Source organism: Lygodium microphyllum, chromosome 8 (assembly GCF_053477565.2).
Source record: "Lygodium microphyllum isolate KBCC chromosome 8, Lygodium_microphyllum_v1.1.10, whole genome shotgun sequence".
NCBI lineage: Eukaryota > Viridiplantae > Streptophyta > Polypodiopsida > Schizaeales > Lygodiaceae > Lygodium > Lygodium microphyllum.
The window spans coordinates 35,347,019-35,369,940 of NC_141142.1; the positions used below are offsets into that span (position 1 = coordinate 35,347,019).

Sequence of the window (22,922 nt, forward strand, 5' to 3'; positions counted from 1 at the left end):
CTTCTTGTAAAAGGGTGTAGATGACAATTGGATGTTGAAGTCAAGGTATGACAAGGTTAAGAAATTTTGAGATTTGTTTCTTGATTTCTCTTTGATGTCTTTATTAAGAATTCAAGGCTTTAAGACACGTGTGTTGTCTAGATATTTACGTAGTCTTGAATCTTCTAATATCTTCTATTGTTGAGGATGTTGTCTAGAGTTTGGTATTGTTGGAGTAAAGTCCAATGGCCAATAGCAGGGTAGGTACCCCTTTGATATGTAAATACTATAATGTTGTATATATGTGAAGATAACAAAGAATAAGAGTACTATTCAATTTGACCCACATAACTCTCTTGTATTCTTCCCTCTCCCCACCCTCTTACACTCCATAGCTTTTATCTCGTACTCTGCCATTACTTCCCTCTCAACTAGTATCAGAGTAGTGTTCAATGTTCATGGGAGCTCATCTTAGAGCGAGAAGTGTGAGGAGTGAATCTTTGTCACAAGGATCAATAATTCAATCATCTTCTTTGGCATTAATGCTTACTACCCACATAGTGATAGAGGTACTTTTCTCACCACTAGGATCGACATCTAAGTCAAGCATGTGCTTGAGAAATTGAAGCTCAATTTTGGGCTACAATAGCCTCTTTAGTAGTGATTTGGTAGCCATTTGGGGCTCCGTCTGGAGTAAAATAACTTGTCTTTGAATGCTTAATTAATAAGAGATCTTGGTAGATATTTGTGATGCATGCAAGCACATTGGCTGCTTAAGCATGGGGTAGCTTGTTTTTTGGAAGCAAGGGGCTTACTTAATCTTAGGCTCTACTTGTTTTGAAGTAGGGAGTGTACTTGTGCCTATAACAAAGAAACAAAAAGAGAGAGAGACGATGATTTATCAAGAACAATGTCAATGCACTATATTACTTATCCAAATGCTTTAAGAGGTTGTTTATGTAAAAAATGACATGTGCCTATGCATTTTCATCAATTGTGTTGCTCTCCACTTTTTTTCATCATGTGTAAGCTACATGGAATCTATATTATCTCATTGAGACTTTTCTGTAACATTTAAACATTAGTCGGCAGCAGTGACTAGTTTACATTAGGAGGCTCCCAAGTTATTGTTGTTGGTTTTGGATCGTACATAGATTTTGATGAAATTTTCACCTTGCAAGAGTTCCTGTGTTGGTTTGTGCTTAGTTTGTAGAGATTATGTGGGCTGAAATTGATTTGTAAAGGCAGTTTGCATGTGCTTGGTCCTCCAATGTGATTGTTTTATGCTCAAAACATAGCCAAAATAAGGACAACTTGTCAAAAAATTCATTTACCTTTGGCAATGCTAAAATATCATTTTTACATCAAAATTATGATGGTTTGATATTTGAATAGTTGCTTTCTGGCCTTGTGGGGAAGCTCATTTGTAGGCCATTGGTCTATTTTGAGCTTATACTTAGGTATAGTTTGCTATTTTTGGTGTGTAGCCATACTTTTGTTATTATGGCTTCTTCATTGAGTTTAAATAATGCATGGTTAAATATTGAAAATCTTGATGCTACAAACTTTTCATATAAAAAAAGGCAAATGCTCAATGTATTGGTCCAGAAGAAGGAAGTAAAGTTGATCAAATGTAGTAGAATTCAGCCTAAGAACCTAGATGTAGATGTATGAAAGGAATTGGATGAGCTAGCATGCTCAACTATTATGTTGGCACTCTCAAAGTTCATTTATTTTAATATAAAAGAGATGGCAAGTGCATATGGTGTATGAAAAAAGCTTGGTGACTTGTACGAAAAAGAATAAGTAATCTTGCAAGTTTATTGACTAAAAAAACTCATCAATCTTTGCATGGAGGAGAGGGATTTGATGTCTAATCACCTCAATGAGCTCAACACTAATTTTAACTAATTGACATCTCAGAGTATTTTCTTTCATTACTTAGTGAAGCATGTTCTTGTTAGTCACCTTGCTTGAGAGTTGAGATACTTTCAGGACTACCATCAGGAATGCTACTATAAGTGCTAATGTTGAGAGTAGTTTTCTCAATGATAATGTGAACAAAAAAAATGATGCGAGATCAAAGAGCTCTAGTGTAGTTATGGTGACAGGAAGGTCAAATGCTAGGGGGAACTCTTGTGAGATACGAAGTTAAAAAGTAAGTCATGTAGCAAAAAGAATGTAGAATGCTACTTTTTAACAAGAAGGGGCACATAATAAATGATTGCTTCAAATGGAAGAACAAGAAAAAAGGAAAAAAGGAAAATAAGGATGATGGCAAAGAGAAAAACAATGTAAAAATTGAAGAGATTAATGCATGTGGCAATGATAATGGTGATGTCTTGTTTGTATCCTCTTTTGATGATGCATTCTTGGTTGCCATGGATAATGGTATATTTTCTTATGGTTTCCAGAGCATCATTTTATATTAGTACACATAGGGAGTGGTTCTCTACTTATGATGTTGGAAAAAGAGTATGTGTTTGTCTTGGAAACAACTATGTATGTAACATTGTTGGCATTAGGGATATACACTTTCATTGCCAAATGATTCTTTTCTTATCTTGCATAATATATAGCATGTTCCAAACTTGAAAAATATTTTAACCAATATATGATAGTTCAATGATTATGGTTATAGAGTGATCTTTGATGATCATGCATGAAAGATTACAAGGGATTTCTTGTTGTGGCCAAAGGGTCAAAATCTAGTATTTTGAATCCTTTGCATGTTTTTGCTATTAAAGACCATATTGTAGCTATCACTAAATAGCCATCTATTTCTTTATGGCATCACCATTTGGGACTATGCCAGTACTTTGTCATTTGAGCTCACTTCCTTGCCTAAATTTTTCTTTGATCTTGGTTTTTGCAAGCATTGTCTCTTTGGAAAGAAAATGATAGTGTCGCATAAGAGAGAGAGTGGGAGTAGAAGATCAAAATGTCTTGATTTAGTTCATCGCAAGTTATGTGGGCTAATGCCCATAGTTTCGTTGGGTGGAGCATTGTACTTTGTCACATGTATAAATGCTACCATAAGAAAGATTTGCACTTATCCTCTTTGCAAAAGAAGAGTGATGCATTGGATGCATTTCAAAAGTTTTTGACATTTTTAGAGTATTTGTCAGGCAAGAAGCTTTAGTGCTTGAGAACTGATAATGGCGGAGAGTATATCTCACATGCATTTATGAACCTTTGTACAAGCTGTGATAGTTCCTAAGAGTCTTACTCAAAATGATGTGGCCAAGAGGATGAACATGAACACCTAAACCTATGTGTGATCATGTGTGCCAAATGCAAGTAGTTAGAGCCTAACCCTAGAGAGTTGAAGTGTGTTAGTAGTTGTGTCTAAACATGCACACTCTTTAAGGAAACTTGTAGATATGCTAGGAGCATTCTAATGTAGTGCACTTGCAAACTTGTATGCAATAAGTTTTAGCTAAAAGGGAATGTTGCAAATCTTAGGAGTGGAATGCATAAGGGTGAAGCTCAACTTATTTATGCAAATACTAATGGAATGCATCAAATCTTACGAGTGGAATGCACTAAAGGTGAAGCTCTACTTATTTATGCAAATACTAATGTTGCCATGGAACGAGTGTTAGACACTTGTAGTTGAAACCAAGGTCCCCAATTGATATCCAAAGTCAAGTCCTAAGGGATGGAAGGGCAAAAGGGTGTAGCTTGCACTTAGTACAAGGGATTGGAATTCTATTGTGGCCATAGGTGGTGGATACTCTAAGATGGGAAGGTGTAGGGTCCAGGTCTAGGGTCTAACCCTTGTGGCTTATACTTATGTGCTAAGGACAGTGTAACCTTAAGGTGAAAGGTTCATGCTCTTAGCAAAGCAAGGGGGTATTGGAACACAAGGACCAAATTATGCAAGAAATCTAGGATGTGTAGAGTAGAGGATAGAGACATATGTGTGGGAATTGGAGTATGTGGAGGTAGAGTAGTGTGGAAGTTGAAGCATGGAAGTGAAGTACTAGTGTAGAAGTAGTATGAAAGTGAAGTGCTAAGGTCCTAGTGTGGAGATAGTGCTGAGTGTGAAAGTGAAGTGTTTGTATGGAAGTGAAGTCCTAGCATGGAAATAGTGTGGAAGTGAAGTCCCAGTGTGGAAGTGAAATGCTAAAGTCCTAGTTTGGAAGTAGTGCCGAATGTGGAAGTCCTAGTATGAGAGTAGGATAGTGTTATAGTGTGGGATAGGGTCTAGTGTGGGGAGTAGGATAGTGTGGGAGGGGTCATAGTATGGGAGTCTTAAGGTTCTAGTATGGGAGTTCTCATGTGGAAGTGGTTCTCTATGGGAGTCCTAATGTGGAAGTGCCAAAGCTAGTGTATAAGTTCTCCTTGAATGGGAGTGGTATGTATGAGAGTGTAATAAGAGAGATGGCAATCAAAGCAAATAATGAGGTCCACAAGCAATAAACCAACTCAACATATAGCAACAACCAACTAATCAATGAAAAAACATCCACAAATATGATTCTTACATTGTGAGTCTTGTGTTTTTTAAAGTTTTGATCACTTTTTTTCCTTCAATGCATATACAACCAAACACCCATGATAAGCATAATGTATTTTCAATCCACAACACTGTCTTATAAATTGTTCAAGACGAGTTTGAGTTTTGAGCATTGTGTTTTTTGTGTTTTGAGTTTTGCATTTTTATAGTTTTACTCACTATTATTCCTTCAATGCACATACAACCAATCACCCATAACAAGTAAGATACATCCATAATATTGATGCATGGATCATTAAGGTAAGGAGAGTTGAGTTTTGAGTTTTGCAATTTGCATTTTTCGTTTTGTGTTTTTGTGTTGTTTTAACTTCAATGAACACAACCAAATAAGTAAGACAAGCATGATGTATCTTTAATCCACAACAATGTCACATGGTTAGCTTAAGTAAGAAGAGTTTGTGGTATGAGTTTTGTGATTTTTTATTTTTTAAAAGTTTTATTGTTGTTTTGAGTTTGATTTTTACTTTTTTTAAAACTTTAACAAATCCAACTTTTTAAATCTCAATCCAACAAATCAAGACCAATCAAGTTAGAGCGACAAGGTTGCCTAGGATTTACCATCTTAATCTAAGGAACCTAAGGTGTTGGTTAATTTGGGTTAATAGGGTATAAACCCTAACCCAAGGATAAAAGGATAAACAACAAAACCCTTGGGGATCTTACCAAGTCGCAATTGATTCCGCATCGAATGCTGGATGCATTCGGAGAGAAGGATTCACTCCTTAGCAGTTGGCCAAATAAACGACCATTGGTTTGATTGTGTTTGTACAGTTTAGGAGCACTGTTTGTATTGCTTTGCTCAAAGAACTAAAGATGGAAAGATAATTAATGTTTCTGGTTGAAGGCCTGGAGGGAGTGGCAGCATCAGTTACCCTCGACTGTCTGCCTGACCCTAACCAAGGGGGTTGTTAGCCGCGCTGGGAACGTGGACCGAACCCACTGCGAGAGGTCTCTCCGTTGGGCGCTACTTGGAGCAAGAGGATGCTTGGGTGCCGGGGGGGGCTCTGGCCATAAATCCCTTGCCTCCGGGTCCTGCACAAGAGGCCGACGTGACTCGGGATTGGATCTTGAGGCCCGCATACTAGTCTACGGGTGGAAACTTGGATTAGTAATCCCTGTTGGATTGCCTTCAGGTGGATTATGGATTGCCTTTGGGCGGATTATGGATAGCCTTCGGGCTGGATTATATGATGTATTCCAAAGATAAATATGATCAATTGTTGAAAAGGAACTTGCTTGACATTATTTTTCTATGTTAGTGCTAAGATTACGTGAAGGAACAAGTAACTAAAAGGCTAATTAAGGAAGCTGTTTTTGCGTGTCAAACTAAATGTGATAGGTAATTAGACAACTAAAGCAACCGCGAGGAAAGTGTGGTGGATGTGGCCATGGGTTCGTCCTATGGATGGGTGGTCCCGGTTGGCCGGGAACTTTTCTCAACAGAATTGACAGCAAGGAACGATGACTTAGAATCTAGAAAGCTAGAGTCCCGATTTGTGCTGTTTTAGGGGAATGGAATGGGACTATGCCTTATGGGCAGGGAGGTCGAGCTTTGCATCCCTCTCGTTTCCCATTCTCCTTGAACCAAGTTCAGCATGAATCCGCTTCGACCCTAATTTTTGTACGTAAAGTAGTTTGCCTAGGGTCAATGCTAGCTACCGTTCTAGGAATTTGACCATTAGGGAAACCCTGATTCAGGTCAATCCTAAGTGGGAACGCTCGAAATGCTTCGGCTTCATGACAAACTTGGGAGGACTTAGATCGCAAACCCCATGACATTCCTTGGGAGTGCCGGTGTCGTACTGCTACGCATCCGAGGTATGGAATCCACCAAAAAGTTGTGTGTGTGACATTTGTTACTTTGTACATACTTAGTCGTTGTGTTTGCATTTTGTTCTGCATGGGTAGATCATGGCAAAGGGCAATCTGTCAGAGAAGAGGATGAAAGTGATGAGTGGGAGGAAATTGGTGATGATGGTGATGAGGTGATGAGTTATGAGAGCCTTGATGAATCAGCAGAGAGAACAGAGGGGATAGAAATGTGTTACTTGAGGATGAGACGATGGGTGTTTGGAATGCAAGCCAATGTTTCTTTTGTGATGCTGGACCTGATGGCTCTATAGAAGGTTGTGTTGAACATATGCACAAACAACATTATTTCTTCATTCCAGATTTAGAATTTCTCAAAGATCCTCATGGAATGCTGAATTATCTTGGCTTGAAGGTGACAAGGGGTTTTGTTTGCTTGTATTGTGATGATCGAGGAAAACAATTCCAAAGTTTGGAGGCAGTTCGAAAGCATATGATATCAAAGAGCTATTGTAAGCTATGATATGAGGATGGGGGCATAGATGAGGAGTTAGAGGACTTTTATGATTTCAGTAGCAGCTACACGTTTCAAGGCACTTAGTGGGAGCTCAGAATTGGTCATTCGACATGATATGGGAGAAAAGCAATCCACCAAAATTCTAGGCTCTCGGGAATTCTGCTATTGTGAGGGAGGGGCCATTTTTTTGGTCCGAAAGTGGTGTGTTGATGGAGAAGAGCCATATTGATCTGAGATGGGGAGAGCTCTTTTTGGGTGAGCGTGTTTTGTAGAGGCTGATCATCTGCGGTAGCTAACTGCTGGTCATGACAGGAGGTGTTTTTCGAGAGGAAGGCTGACATAGCTGGAGTCTTGAAGAAGAGTCATGGACGTTTATCGAGACACTAAGGCACGTGTTGGTTCAGGGGATTTGACAGTAGCTCCTCATTTGAATGGACTGGTTGGCGAGCTAGTTTCCTGGAGGCACATTGTTATATGTGTTCCTTACGACGTGTCTTGGAAACTTGAATGTCCAATTGTTGGCAACAGTGCTTATGGATATTTGCAAATCAGAGACATATGATGGAGGGCCGCTGGCTTATGAGTGTATATTTATCAGATTCTCACATGGTTTTATCAGATTCATGTGGCATTACATGTGATGGAGGGCCGCTAGCTTATGAGTATATCTGTAGACTCTAGCCTGCATATTCGTGAAGACTGCAATATTCGTGAAGACTGCAGTGTTTGTGAAGACTACAATGTTGAATCTAGTGACCTAGTTCTTTGTTTGAGGAGCTGGGCACTTCATCGCAATTGGCAGAAGTATTGCTCACGTCATCTGATATTTTGCAGTTTCTATTAAATGGAATTTTCCTTTTTGGTGAGGAATCGGTTGTCCAGACACTAAAGCTTCTGACATTGGCATTCTATGCTGGTAAAGAGTTAGGAGCATCCATTGTAACCAAAGTGAGCTTTGCAGAAGCAACAATCACTGACGGTCTGGTTGTAGCAGTGAGCTGACACTTTTTTTTAATGAGAATGGGCCTTTTCAGATCACTGACAATCTTACACTTATCTAGAATAAGTAAAATGTTGAAATGGCGGTCCTACTACTTTGCATTATAAAGGGCCTCCAGTTTGGCTGGAGATTAGTTTGTGTTGGTCATGTTTTGTTCCTTGGTCACACAGTCTTTATCAGATCATGAGCTCTACATGAGGAAGATTTTAAGGACACTCAGTCTTGTTTTGGAATTCAGCACCAACTAAGGACACTCAGTCTAGTTCTGGGATTCAGCAACAACTGCTTTGAATTACTTCTTTGGCATTCTTTCCTTCAGAGAATACAAAATTTAAGTACAGTCAGCCAGCAAGATGATGCAATCACTGATGGACCCGTATATGGATTTCAAAGTGGAGATTGACTGTCCAAGTAGAGAAAAATGCAGTATGACTGCAATAGATTGGACTTCATGAGTTTGCTGCTTTGCCATGGAATGGGTGGATGTGCAAATTTTATGCCAAGTCTCATGTAAACATTCTCAGAATGACCAAAAGCAGTATACATTGTTTGTATTTACTGGAAGGATGTTATTGATTGCAGTGTACATGTAAGCAATCAAGTTTCATGTTTCATGGGAAGACAAGGTGTATGAATACTCCAGTATTCGAGTAGACTTTCCACAACAGATTTACTTGAATGGGCATCTAACTTCTCTGCAAAATGCAATGTTTTCTACCATCCAAAGTATGAACATGCCCTCTATTTTCTACCGCTTTGCTGCTCACAAATCCTCTCATGTTGCTTATTCGTATAATTGATCTTCTATCCTGAAATTAGTCAAGGTCCTTTGTGGTCGCGACTTTGCTTTCGAAAACCCTTCGACATCGGGCGGTGCTTTCTAGACTCTCTTCCCAATGGGCTGCTAAGACGTGTTCTGCAAGTGAGCAGGTGGACACGTTACACTCTCTTCCTCTCCTCTTTTTTCATTTTTTTTCTTCTTCTCTCTCTCTCTCTCTTCATTTTCTTTTTAAACTTTTTCTTCTCTCTCTCTCTCTCCTCGCTTTTCCTTCTCTCTTTCTCCTCTATTTTTTATTCTCTCTCTCTTTTTAAATTTTATCTTTCTTCTCTCTATAATTCTCTCTACATGTTCCTTCTCTCTCTCTCTCTCTCACACACACTCTCTCTCTCATTCTTCTTCCTCCCCTCAGTCTCTCTTAAAGTATGTAAATTTTATATTTTCTCCATATATAATTCTCTCTCTTTATGTTTATATTCTCTCTCTTTTTCTCCTCGCTCTCTCTCTTTTTATTCTCTCTCTCTCTCTCTCTCTCTCCGTCCCCTTTTCTTGTCCTCCCCTTTCTCCTAATTTTCTTCTCTTCCTTTCTCTCTTTTAAATTTTATCTTTTCTCTCTCTCCCCCTCTCTCATTCTCTCTCCCTTCTTCTCTCTCACAAAAAATATTTAAATTTAAAAAAGACTTTTCTCTTTTCTCTTTTTCCCCTTATCTCTTCCTCTTTTCCTCTTTCTTCTTGTTCTTGTTCTTCTCTCTCTCTCTCTCCACTTTTCTTCTCTCCCCCCTCTCCTCTCTTTTTGTTCTCTCTCTTCTTTTTTCTTCTTCTCTCTTTAATATTTTTTCTTTTCTCATTCTTTTAAAATTTATATTTCCTCTCTCTATAAATTTCTCTCTGCGTTCAAATTCTCTCTCTTCTTCTTCCTCCTCTTTTCTCTCTATCCTTTTCTTCTCCCTGTCTCTCTCCCCCCTCTCTTCTCTCCTTTTCTTTTGTTTTTTCACACTATCTTAAATTGTATATTTCCTCTCTCTATAATTCTCTTTCTCTTTTTTCCCTCCTCTCTCAGTCTTTTTCTCTTTCTTCTTCTTTTTTTAATCCTTCTCCGTCTTCTTATTCTTATTCTATCTCCCTCTTAAAGTGTGTGAAAAACTATGTCCAAAAAACTTTAAATAAACAAAAATCTTTAATTAAAATATTTAAATAAAAGTTTAATCAAAGAGAGAGAGAGAAAACCTAGGCCCTACACATGGCAGAGAGGGGGGAGGGGGAGAAGAAAAATATTTAATTAAAAAGACTATTATTTTTCCTCTTACCCCCGTCCTCTCTTCATCTTCTTTTTATCCATCTTCTTCTTCTTCTTCTTCTCTCTTTCTCATTCTATATTTATCTCAAAGTGTATGAAAAACTATATTAAAAAACTATTAAAAATGTTTAATTAAAAAGTTTAATCAGAGAGAGAGAGAGAGAGAGAGAGAGAGAGAGAGAGAGAACCTAAGCCCTACAAATGAGAGAGAGAGGGGAGGGGGGATGAATTTAATTAAAAGGGGAGGGGAAAAAGAAAGAGAGAGATTATAAGTGAGAGAGAGGGGATAGGGTTATAATTTAAAAAAAAAGGGAGGGTGGAAAGCTTTAATGGAAAAAGGGAGGGGGAAGAGAAAAAGAGAGATTGAAAGTGAGAAAGAGGGGAAGGGTAGGGGTTTTAATTGAAAAAGGGAGGTTTGGAAAAAGGGGTAGGTTTGGGAAGCCCTTGGAGGTTTAGTGAACCTACAACGAAAATAATATAGTAAGTAAGAATAAAAATATGGTAGTAAGATGTAGGTATAATTTTGAAGGACTCATTTAAATAATTAATGAGGCCCACCACCGCAGCCCCTATTACTACTTTTAGCATTTCAAAAGTCAAAACAACAAAGACCAAACTCACAAGTTTTTTTTGTCATGTTGTAGGTACCTGGAAGGAGAACATTCTCTTCTAAAAGCATGACACATTTCATGCACTTTTTTGGAAGTTGTAGGTTATGGCCACTTCAATTGATGGTCCATCTTTTACAAGATTTAAGAATATTTAAGAATCACACTGGTGGAGGCTGGTACCATACAAACCTTAGAATATACCTGGATGACTTTTCTTGCAAATTTTGTATGCTTTAAATACAAAAAGTCATGAGTATATGTCCATTAGTCCAAGGAAAAAGGGCGCTTATTTTATGCAAAGTTTGTTTTTTATAAGAGAACAAATAAAAGAATAGTATATTTTCCATAGTCCAAGGAAAAGGGCTCTGATTTTATGCTATTTTTAAAAAAAAATTTGTAGTTAAGAGAAGAATGTATGTTACATTAAAAAAAACCAACATCAAACAAATATCCCACCAATAAAAGGGTGGACATATTTCGTAATAGACTTTAAAGGAAAATGGGATATTTGTGGGATATTTGTGGGATATTTCGGCAATTTCTTTTCTTTATTTCGGCGAAAAAGTACATTTTACAAGCGAGCTGTACTGATTCGTTTTTTCCTGCAACGCCTTCGATCATGCGTGGGGGTGAAAGGAAGGTGGCTCCGCTTGCTTCTGAACAGGTACTATGGCTGTCAGCCCGAATCCCATCTCTGCATTTTTTGCAGTGCTATTCAAGAACAGAGATTTGCTTTCTGGATTTAAGGATCCGGCATTCCTAGCAATGCGCCAAATGCCAACCAGAAACCATCCAGCCATGCACACGAGATGACATGATGTAGCCCTAGATGCTGTGCTGCATGCACAATAGTCGTATCGACAAACCTAGTAGACCACCAGTCATAACAGGTAGCTTCATTACAGTACGTAATATGAGAAAGTATTGCAGCCACTGCTTCTATAGCTTTTAGCCTTGTCAAGGTATTGGTAAGTGGTAACCATGGTTCTCTCGGCGTTTGGTCTGAGGCAGTAAATAGTCAGGACTAGTAATTACTCACCACTCAAGAGTAACGAGTGAAAGGCTAAACGAAACGACATGCACGATGTTACGTAAACTTCAACAGCCAAGACTCAAGGCTCAAGAATCCATAATCATTAACGAACCTGACTAAACTAGTCCAGTCTATTGCAAGCTATTGCTAAAGTCTAGGTCCTAATCATCTGATTGAGAACTCGATGAAGCTTCTATACGTCTTTGTTGAGCTCATGAAAACGTTCCAATCTCTTCCCAATCTGATTTCTACTCACAAATAGGGGTTAGGGGTGTTTATTAGCGGCCTGTAGTCCTAAACAACCTTTAGTTAGCGTGAGAGAGAGAGAGAGAGAGAGTGCGTGTGTGTGTGTGCGTGTGCGCGCGCATGTGTGCGCATGTGCGTGTGCATGTTCATGCGCATGTGTGAGTGTGTGCACACAGTCCCACAGGCCTGCACAGATCTTCAAACAGCTGCTTGTGGAAAACTGTCTGTTAGGCATGAAAATAGATAGGTATGGGCAGTCTAGAGTGTGAACAGGCAGGTGTGCACAGGCCAGTGTAGACATTGGGCAGACTTGGTGGGAACTGGATCTGCGGGTGCCACTGATTCAATACAGCATCTGTAATACAGTCAGTTAAGGCAGACCTGTGTGGTCATTGCTTTTGTCAAGGCTATGGCTGGTTTTGATATGTCTTTCATTGACCAGGCATTGGAGGCCATGGGCCCAGATTCAGAGGAGGATGAAGAAATGGTGCCATGCACGGAATCATAGCTGGTTGTCAAGCGCAGCAGGCATGCTGCAGATGATCTCATGTAGGGAGCTCATAGTCCACCTTCTCAAGCTCCTGTGGTATGTTCATATGCTCAGGCTGAGACATAGTCTGATGATTTCCAGGACCTGGATTGGGATCATTTGCTAGTACTCAGTTGGGAGAGAATGTGGAGCATAATAAACCTAACTCTCCAGACTTTGATGAAGGGGATGTCTTGGACACACATGTGGTTACTAAGAAAGTGTTGCACTCATTCTCTGCTTTTCATTAGCGAGGGGTTATACTGCTCTTCACAGTTAGAATTCCCTTGCCTTTGTGGTCTGTCAGTGGTTACATACAGTTTTGCAAGTTGATTGTGTGGAGGAGATATTTGTGGGCCTTAGAGGCTTTTATGGAGTCATGTTAAATTCAACTAAAAATTGTGACCTTTTGGGCAACCTGCCTTCTCTGTTTTTTGATCCTCAGTTCGTTTATGTAGCGCCATGGCAGATTTCTAGCGTTTACTCAAGCAGGAATGTCCTATCTTGGTTTAGGTTGAAGGATGCCTAGCTGTTTATTGGTCTTTATGGAAAGATGCCATGTCTGCCACGGGCAAGGTTTTGTTGTTTTAAGCATTCGGGCAGCAAACCGGAACCATTTGTGCATGCTTTGGGACACCACCCACAAAAAGAGGCCTAATTGGTTGTGCATAAATTCTACTAGAATGCATCTATTGAACCAACACGGGGATCCTCCATCGGACGAGGAATCAGGGATATAACAAAAGTCCATAGATCAAAGGTGTCGAGGATGCACTCAACTTTGTAGGACCAAAGGGAGTAATTTTTGCCATCTAGTCAATCTTCTTTTGGTAAGAAGGAAGAACTGTCACCTATATAGAAGGTGCTATTATGGCTATGCGAGGGCCAGCAGTACAAGCCTCGTGAGAGACATGTAAAGAAGCGGGTGGAGGAGAAGGCCACCCCGATCTTTGAGACATCTTAGAATGATGTTCCCTTTTGGAATATGGCTCTAGTCTTTCTTCATGTCGCTCACTGTGATGTTTGGATTGGTGTGAACATTCGTCTTTTGAGGAATAGATAGACTCCTTGATTGAGAGTGATCAAATGCATTGAACTGGTGGTACTCCATAACTCTTATGGACTTGCAAACACACTTGAATCTACTGTGTTTGGATGTTGGGAAGCTTGAACAGAAAACAATTACACTTGTAACGAAGTAGTTGTAGATGACCCACATGTGTGGAATGCTCAAATAAGATAGAAAAATTTGTGCTTTTCTCGAAAATCTGCTCCAAACAGCAAGTTGAGTGTGGTCTTCTCTCCATAGAACCTCGGAGTCCTCACTTTGGTGATGATACCATGTGACAGTGTGCAATAGAAGAGAAACATGAATGCGGAGAGAGAAGAGAATGAAGTGATGACTTTGCGTTGAATCTGAATGGAAAGCTGAATACAATGAGGAATTAAGCTGATGACAATGGCAGCACCGGAGATGGAGGAGGGGCTGAAGTCGACGGGTGCTGTCCACCTGCAAGAAAGATAATGACCAGCCAAAGTGGGGAGGGAAAGCTCTATATAGCCCCAAACTGCCAAGTCTAGCCAACCAGCTGCAATCAGCCACATAAATGCCGGCTGACCAGCTGTCATCAATGTGGAAATTGCTAGCGAAAATCAAGAATTGGCTGCCCCCAAAAGTGGCCACTAAACTGACTGTCCAGCAAGTTACAGGAAATGTAAAAGGGCTTGAACCAGTGTGAACACAGCCAAGACTCACTGAAAAAGAAATGCACAAAAAAGAAAGGGCTGAAACAGTCAGAGCTTTTATGTCTCCGTCAGATTTGACAAAGCTCCACAACTAGGAGATGATGAATTGACAAAATACTGGCTAACATTATGTACATTGATAGGTAAACTGATGTGGGAGTCATGTGGAATTGTGTATTTCATACATGTACAAAGCATATTGAGGTACATTATCATTCTGTCAAGGAGAGGCTACATGTAGATGAGATAGCCTTGACTACACATGACAATGTTACAAATCTTTTTACAAAGGCTCTTTCAAGAGAAAAGAAATTTGAAGTCTTGATCAACGACCATGGAAGCTGCCCCTTGCTTGATTGAAGCTTGCTCCCAGCTTGAGGTAGCCCCCCCGTTTAGGAGGTGTTGATGAAAGGATCTTGAAAAGTTAACCTGAGCGCTGACTGATCGCCTGGATTGCCACCCTGCTGACATGACATGGCACTAACCTGAAATGACCTTGTCTCATAGTCTGTTGCCTCTTGACACTCAATCTTGCCTGCTTAATGCTGCCTCTGCCTCTTGCTCGCCTACCTTTTCCCTACCTTTCAGTCTTCCACTTGCTCGCTTTTGCCCTTCTTTGCTCAGCTTGCCCAGTCTCTTACCTGCTCACCTCTGCTCCTCAACCACCTGCTTTTGACCTCCTTGGTCGCTTGTTGAACATCTCACATCTTCTTCTCCATGATTACCATCAATTGCCTCTACCCCTTGCCTTGGAAGCATTGTTTTAAGTGATGGCTGCTCTTTCCTCAGCACTCATTCCCTCCTCAGACGAGTCACCATAGAACGAGCAGAGCGGTGAAAATTCAGCAACACAAGAACCTGCATAGCAGCCAGAAAGAGAAAACTTGATCCATGAGATAGTAGCTGGTCCCTCTTTTCACCTTTGAGGACTCCACTACAGCCCTCGTACCTCCCATGACCGATACTATCCCATAGACTAGGTTCGGTCTTGATGTAGAGCTCGACATTAGAGATAAAGTGGTGGCCTTGGAGGCATCATCGCTAGCATTCCGATTAGTAGGTGATTGATGACCAATGTAGGCATTGAAAGATGTGATACAAGTATCTCTCACAAGCAACCTTGCAAGAGTTACAAAAGTAACCCCGTTATGGAAAGGGTGGTTTAAGGTTAGCTTTAGCACATGAGAGTGGTTTGCAATGGTGCTTGCTACTAGCCCATTAGACGTTTGGATTGCAATTGCCTTCTTTGATAGATCGATTGAGGGCAAGGATTATTTCACACTCTGAGATGGTACGGCTATCATGGAACATCTTCTTGGTCTCTATGAGTATTTCTGGCCTCATGTAGCCCAAATTGGCAAAGCTTTTGGGTGTGTATTTCAAGAACCTTTGTTGATGCAGGAGAGATGACCTCAATACCCATTGGTTAGAGTTATGATCCCTATATTTGCGTTGGGCTCCCTTCTTGGAGTCATCAAGATTCCATGGGTGCACAGAGGGTATACTACACTAGCCTTTGAGAATAGTGCTTTGTCTATAGGATGGTAGGCCACCTTGCAGTAGATTGCCCTAGGATGCAGTTGATGAGGCAAACTACTAGGCCTCGCCCAGACTCCTTTTAGGATGAAGAGAAGGGCCTATGCCTCATAGGAGTGAGAGGGAGCAGACTGCAATAGAGGAGACAAGCTACTAGTTGGAGGAGATAGAGATAGAGAGAGATAGGAACAGGAGTAGTAAGCCAAAAGAAGACGGATAGTTGTTCGGGATCCTAGGATTGTTGCATACAGAGATCCGACTGTGCCACCCAAGGTGGTGGAGGTGACTATACCTGGGCTCCCCTCTTTCAAGTCGTATGTGGTAGAGAAGTTTGCTTAATCACTTGTAGTATCACCAATGACCCTAGCATCTAGAGTGGTAGTAATACCCCCACATGGGATTGAGCAGCTAGCTCACGTTTCCCCCCAACCTCTCGAGGTAGTGATGGATGTGCTAGAGCCACCAGAGATAGATCTCGTAGTAGAGGTCTCCATCAAGCAGTTTGTATCTAAGGTCTCTAACACTCAACAAGAGGGACAAATTCCTCCCATGAAGAGAGGTGGATCCAACTACTCATTAGATGGAGAGAGGGAGTGAGGAGGAATTTGGCATAGGTTTAGATGATTCCATATGGCATAGACTTCATCGAGTTCTTCTCTCTTTATGAGATTGCAGAGATTGCAACAATGAGACATGATAGGGTATACAATAGGCGGCAGAAGAGAGAGGTTTGGGGCGTGGAGCCATGCCAGTTCGAGTCTTGAGAGACTTAGATAATCTTCATGAGGATCCTATCATGGAATATTTGAGGCTTTGGTGGAAGAGTGTCATGCCAAGGACGGAGTTTCATAAGATAGGGTCTCTATAGAGCATTGGTTGGAGGATCCGTGGATTTCCGTATGTTACAGGAACATCACCTTGTGAAAGAGAGGATTTTCTAGTGTAGTGGGAAGTTGTTACTTGGATGGAGTTTCATGTATTGTGCGCATGCTATGGGAGCCTCAAAGATACACGCATGAGTTTGCATTTGTGTTGGTGAGCAATGGCTTCATGTAGTATAAAATTGGGGCTTTCTTATAGTAGGGAGAGCATTTTGGGACCAAAGCAGTGGCCACCATTGTCCACATTCTTAATTGATCCCCTGCTTTGGCCGTGGTTGGTATGACCTCTTTTAATTCTTATTTTGGACAGAAGCTGGATGTCTCTTATTTTAGGGTGTGCGGGTGTGATGCCTACGTTCACATCTCAAAGAAGAAGAGAGACAAGTTTGAGCCGGCTTCCAAGAGACAAGTGTGTAGACCATCTCGTGGACTACGTGTTGATGCCCTTTGATCCATGATCCAGGCTCCCTAGGCATTTAAACTGTCATTAAATGTAGTTGTTGCCCCTAGTTTCCTAGCACTAAGTGACACTAGTGTCCTAACACCAAGTGACACTAGGGTTAGGGTTTTTTAAGGGTTTCCTATGACGTTAAACTGTTAGGGTTTCATATTTTATTATTTAAAGATACTTCGTGTCTCATTTTGCAAAAGTGTGGCATTATTCAATGTGATTGCGTAGAGCGTTGTACTCTCTCTCTCTCTCTCACACACACATTAATTCATTACTTCTCATTTGTGATCGAGTATTGTTGTGCATCAATTAATTCTTTTATTCTCATTCATTTTCCATTAAATTAATCACACAATTACTCCACGCCTGGGCCAACAGTGGTATCAGAGCAAATTTCGTTAATCGCCCTCACTATTGCTCATGATCATTGGCCAACAAGCATCACCATTAAGCTCCTTCTGCTTGGCTGGCTGTCTGTCCAGCCATTGGCCCCTATATCGGCTCAAGTTTAATTGGCGATTGTATTCCCTGCCGCCATTTTTGCATGACACGACCTTGCTGGTTGCCAACCAGTAGACTGCAGTGCTGACCTGCCTATCAGCCTTGTGACTTGGCTGCTTATGAGTCCCATAACCTGCTGCATATCTGTCTGCCACGCCTGTTATTGCATGCCAAATACCTCCCTGATCATGCCTGAAGTGCAGTGTGTCGCAGTCCTCGTCATCCAGCCTGTGTGCAGCAAATGACAATGCTCATGACCTTGCTGCCTTTTTGTCACCAATAGGCACCTGCTACCTCACGCCAAACACGTTGCTACCATCACATGAGCCTCCGCATCACTATTCCTCTTGCCAACACGGACGCTGTAACCAGCCCTTCTCCTCGGATAGGGTGGTAAATAACTTGATTAAGCACTATTTATAGCAATTAACAAATTCACAAAACTGAAATGCACACTTTACCATATGATCTTGGACATTGGACACCCTGTTGGCCCCAAAACTGGCACCCCTTTCGGTATTATTTAACTTAATTGAAGAAGAAGTTGATGTACAATGGGATTCTCCCAATCCCTTTCAGTATTCCAACTCCCCTTGTTATCCAAAATGACTAGCAAATCTTCAATTAGATTTGCCCCTTGATTCGGGCAATCAATTGGCCTTCACCCACTTTGATGGAGATGGAAAATGCCCCAAATTCAATGAATTGTTGGTCCTTCCACTTGAATAGGCTAAAAACAGCTTCGGTGCTATTGAATCCAAGTCTTGGAGCTTCCAATTTTTGGCACGCTTTGTGAGGCTGCTGCTAAACTCTAATTTCTGCTGTAGATTAGGGTTTATAATAGAGAACTCTGAAATTTCTCAGCCTCTGGTGATCTCAATGCTGTAATCTTCGAAGCAAGGCTGGGAGATGAGAGAGAATGTTGAGGAGAGAAAATTCAAACTTTCTTTGCAAAGAACTGAAGAAGATTTGTCATTTACTGTGTGCCCTGTCTCAACCTCTTGTAGAGGCAAAGAATTGAAGAAAATCAGTCATTTACTGCTGCTGCCCTATCTTTACAACGTGTAGATGCTGTCACCTGCTGTTGATTGGTCTTCTTCTACCCCTGGCTGTCTCAGAAGGTCCTCCAATGGTTGCAAATCAAACCACTAGCATCTCCTCCATCTCTCTTGCAGGCTGAATACACTAAAACTGTCTCTCTCCAGCCTCTAAGGACGTTTTTCAGTCTTGCATGGGCATTTTTGACAAGTGGTAGCCTTCCCAAATGGTTTTTCCACCATTATTCATAATTAAATATTAATTTTCAGCCTTTAAATATTGAAAATTAATCTAATAATTATTTCGGTCCCTTGAAAAATAATTTGACTAGCCAATAATTAAATTGGCTAGGCAACTTCCATTCCCGAGTGTCTCTTTGCTATCTTTGACCATCAGATTGGCGTTAGGTACCATTAAATAGCACTTCCCTAGTGTCATCTATTGACACTTATGGCCAAATGAATGACCTAGGTCAACAATTGGCACTAGATACCACAAAGTACCTGCGTGGCATAACTTATAACAACGTTTGCCTTTGATATCCCGTGATTTCCTTGGGTATCGTGCTCGTAAATTTACTCTAACCCCAGTTACACCTCACATATGTAAAATTTACTTAACCACGTGATTAAAAATTAATCCACATGTTAAGTGAGGTTTCAAAAATACATGTCCTCATGATAGACGCAGCGCCACGTGACTAACATTTCGGCCTCTTGTTTGTTGTTGGCTAATAAGTGTGTTTTAAAAACAAAAATAATCGAAGCTTCCAAACTCTATATAAAAAAGCTTTATTCATTCTTTTATTTCCAACAAGCCCTTGTTTTAGTATAATCCCCCCTTCTAAGCACAAATTTGGCCAAAATTGGGGGTTTTTACCAAAACTCACCCAATCTGGCCCAAACCAAATTCAGGCATTCTCCATCAATGTCATCATATTTTTCATCAAATTGAAAGAAATTTGGCATTGCTCATCATTGAATTTGGGGCTCTTCAACAAATTGACCAAATTTTACATCAAATTTGCCACCAAATTTGGGGTTTTAAGGAATTAGGCATTCTTCATCGACATTGAGGGAAAATTCATCATTGGGCATGACATTCAATATCGTTCAAGTAAAAATTTTACAAAAATGATTAAATTTCTCTTCAATTTCCCAATAAAATTTGGGGCTTTTTATCATGTGAGCCCAATTTCACCCCAATTTCTTCAAAAAATTTGTGGCTTTTCTTAAATTCACTAAATTTAATCAATATTGAGGCTCAATTGAGCTTAAGGCTCGGTGTTTGGCATTAATTGGGCAAAAAATTTACCCAATTTCTTCAATTTCTCTTCATTTTTTGGGTTTAATTTGGGGCTTTTGTCTGAATTCATTTTCTTGGCCCTTGACGTGCTCCAAAATTATATTTGGCTGTTGTCCCTATTTTTTTCCTGACATTGAAGATAAATTTTATTAGTACGGCGCATTATTGGGTGAATTTTCAGTATATTTAGCTGCCTTTCACATTATTGGAGCATTTTCAGCCATTAATCTGTGATTGCATCATATTGCTGATCACTTCCTTGATCATGTAATATTTATTTCTAAAAATAATGATTTTTTGCATATTTTTTCTCTCTCCCCAGCAGAAAAACAGCAAGAAAAATTATTATTCTCCATATTATTCAACTTCATTGAGGTAGACAACAATTCTTCTATCAGTGACTTATCATTAATCAGGTATCTATTTTCTCTCTTCACTTAGATAATATTGTTTTATTGCTGATCATCACTGATGGCCAGCAATAATAATGATTTGTTGGGTCTGTTGGGCGTCGATGACAAGCTCAACAGCACAAATTACCCAATATGGGCTTACATGATGCATGTTCTTGTTGCAAAGAATCTATGGCATATAGCCAACCGCACCAAGCAAAGGCCGGCTTCTCCAACACTAGCACCATCTCTTACTTCCACATTGCATGGTGGCTCTCATGATGCTGAATTATCTTCTTTGACAACGCCTCCCATTGAAGATCAGATTCGATGGGATGGTTGTGATACCCAAACACATGCCCTAATCACTTTATTTGTGAAGAGAGCCATTATTCCACACATCTGGTCTTTCAAGACATTTGAGAAAGCATGGGATAAACCTGCATTATTATATCAAGTGCGCAATGAAGCGCGCATTGCTTATCTATGTAAGCAATTCACATGGAAGGAGGAGGTAATATGGATGCCTAAGATCTTTGATTAGTCAGTATAAATCCTATGGATTTCGGGTTTGTGATACTTAGCAAATCAATTGGAAGCCATGTGAGGAATTTACTTGGGTTCCCCATGCCACTTCAATGAGATACTTAGGTTGCCAATATGGAAAACCTTATTTAAAGAGTTTTCCCATGCCTATTTCTTGTCTGGTTTGCATGCTACACCTAACGTGTGTCCCTTCTAGTTATTTTGGTGCGAATAGGCTCTAGCACACATGCACTTTTTATCTTCAAGCTGGAAAGGCTTTTTCATTATGCGACTGCACTCTTAACAATGGTGTTTTTGCACCTCAAGGTTTTGTATATTCATTCTTTTTATTTTTCAATCAATCAACTGTGACTTCCAACACCTCTCTTACTTATTTTTTTTCGTAATAGGTAATTGTACTAATTATGAAAAAAGTACAAGATTACCTAGCCAAAGGGCAGGATATAAATCTATGATGCAAAGATTTCACATTGATTGTACAAAAAAAGCAGTGGCTATTTGAGATTCGGCACTTAGAAAGGCTTGAGGCAAGGGAAAGCCCACCAAGGATTACTGTCATGAGGACGTGTATTTTTGAAACCTCACTTAACATGTGGATTAATTCTTAATCACATGATTAAGTAAATGTTGCACATGTGAAGTGCAACTGGGGTTAAAGTAAATTTATGAGCTCGGGACCCGAAGAAATCATGGTATGTTAAAGGAAAAAGTTACTATAAGTTATGCTGCACAGGTACTTGGTGGTATCTGGTGCTAGTTGTTGGTCTAGGTCATCCATCTGGCCATAAGTGTTAGTTGGTGACACTAGAGAAGTTGCGTTTAATGGTACCTAATGCAAATCTGATGGTCAAAGATGGCGTAAAGACACTCGGGAGTGGAAGTTGCCTAGCCAATTTAATTATTGGCCAGTCATTATTTTTCAGGGCATCGAAATAATTAGATTGAAAATTAATATTTAATGATGAAAAATGTTGAAAAATCCTTTGGGAAGGTTGCCATTTGTCAAAAATGCCCATGCAAGACTGAAAACGTCTTTAGAGATTGAAGAGAAGCATTTCTATAAATTCAGCCTGCAAGGGAGAGGAGGGGAGGCTGCTGGTTTGATTTGCAGCCATTGGAGGACCTTCTGAAGCAGCAGGGGCAAAAGAAGACCAATCAACAGTAGGAGACAACATCTACAGGTTGTTGAGGCACGGCAGCAGTAGTAAATGACTGATTTTCTTCAATTCTTTGTATCTATATGCTGTTGTGGCAAGGCAGCAGCTGCACTTGACTGATTTTCAGTCATTCTTCATGACAAAACTCTGAATTTTCTCTCTCTACAGCTTTTCCTCTCATCTCCCAGCCATTTCACAGCCTTGCTCCAAAGATCTCAGTATTTGGACCCTTGGAGGCTGAGAAATTGCAAATTTTTCTGCTGTAAACCCTAATTTATAGCAAAAATTAGGGTTTAGCACCAGCTTTGGAAAGCGTGCCAGAAATTGGATGCTCCAAGACTTGGATTCAATAAGGCTGAAGGTGAATTTCAGTTGAATTCAGGTGGAGGACTAGCCAGCCATTGAATTTGGGGCATTTCCATTGTCTATGAAGTGGGTGAAGGCCAATAGAGTGCTCGAATCAAGGGGCAAAATAGATTGAAGACTTGCTGGTCACTTTGGACAGCAAGGGGAGTTGAAATACCGAAAGGGATTGGGATAATCCCATTGTAAGTCAACTTTTTCTCCAATAAAGCTAAAAGAAATACCGAAAGGGGCGCTAATTTTGGGGCCAATTGGGTGTGCATTGTCCAAGAGCAGTAGGTAAATTTGTATTTTCAGATTTGCATTTATTGTTTGCTGCTATAATTAAGTTGCAATCAGGTATTTACCACCCTATCCGAGCAGGAAGGCTAGTTATATGATTGCATTGTCGGGATACCACTCAATCCCTTGATTTTGTGGGCTTGAGGCGCTTGATTGCAAGCCAAAGCTTTGTGCTAGTGCTGATTTTCACTCTCAGCTAAGAAATTACAGCAATATGTCTTCATACAGTGAGATGGACTCAAGTAGTGATGATGCCTCTCAGTATGAACGTTCACATGGGAATGAAGGAAATGCAATGCCTGACCTTGGACAAGGCTCAGACCATGGACAACAAGTTGAAAATGTTGTTGTTGGGCAAGTTGCACGGCCTTCAGGGCATAAGGAGGCTGATGACCAGCAAAGT

General features: G+C 40.3%; 1 protein-coding gene across 2 annotated transcripts in view; it reads left to right on the forward strand.

The window, feature by feature from the left end:
• The first annotated feature begins 11,048 nt into the window (after nucleotides 1-11,048).
• LOC148032147 (diacylglycerol O-acyltransferase 1-like) overlaps nucleotides 11,049-22,922 on the forward strand; it is a 219,509-nt gene continuing 207,635 nt past the window's right edge. Inside the window, exon 1 of one of the 2 annotated variants that reach the window (XM_087682786.1) lies at nucleotides 11,049-11,177. The gene's annotated coding sequence lies outside the window, so the exon portion shown is untranslated. Of the gene's footprint in view, nucleotides 11,178-11,220; nucleotides 11,404-22,922 lie in introns of those variants that run through there. The other variant, XM_087682785.1, reaches the window with a different exon arrangement.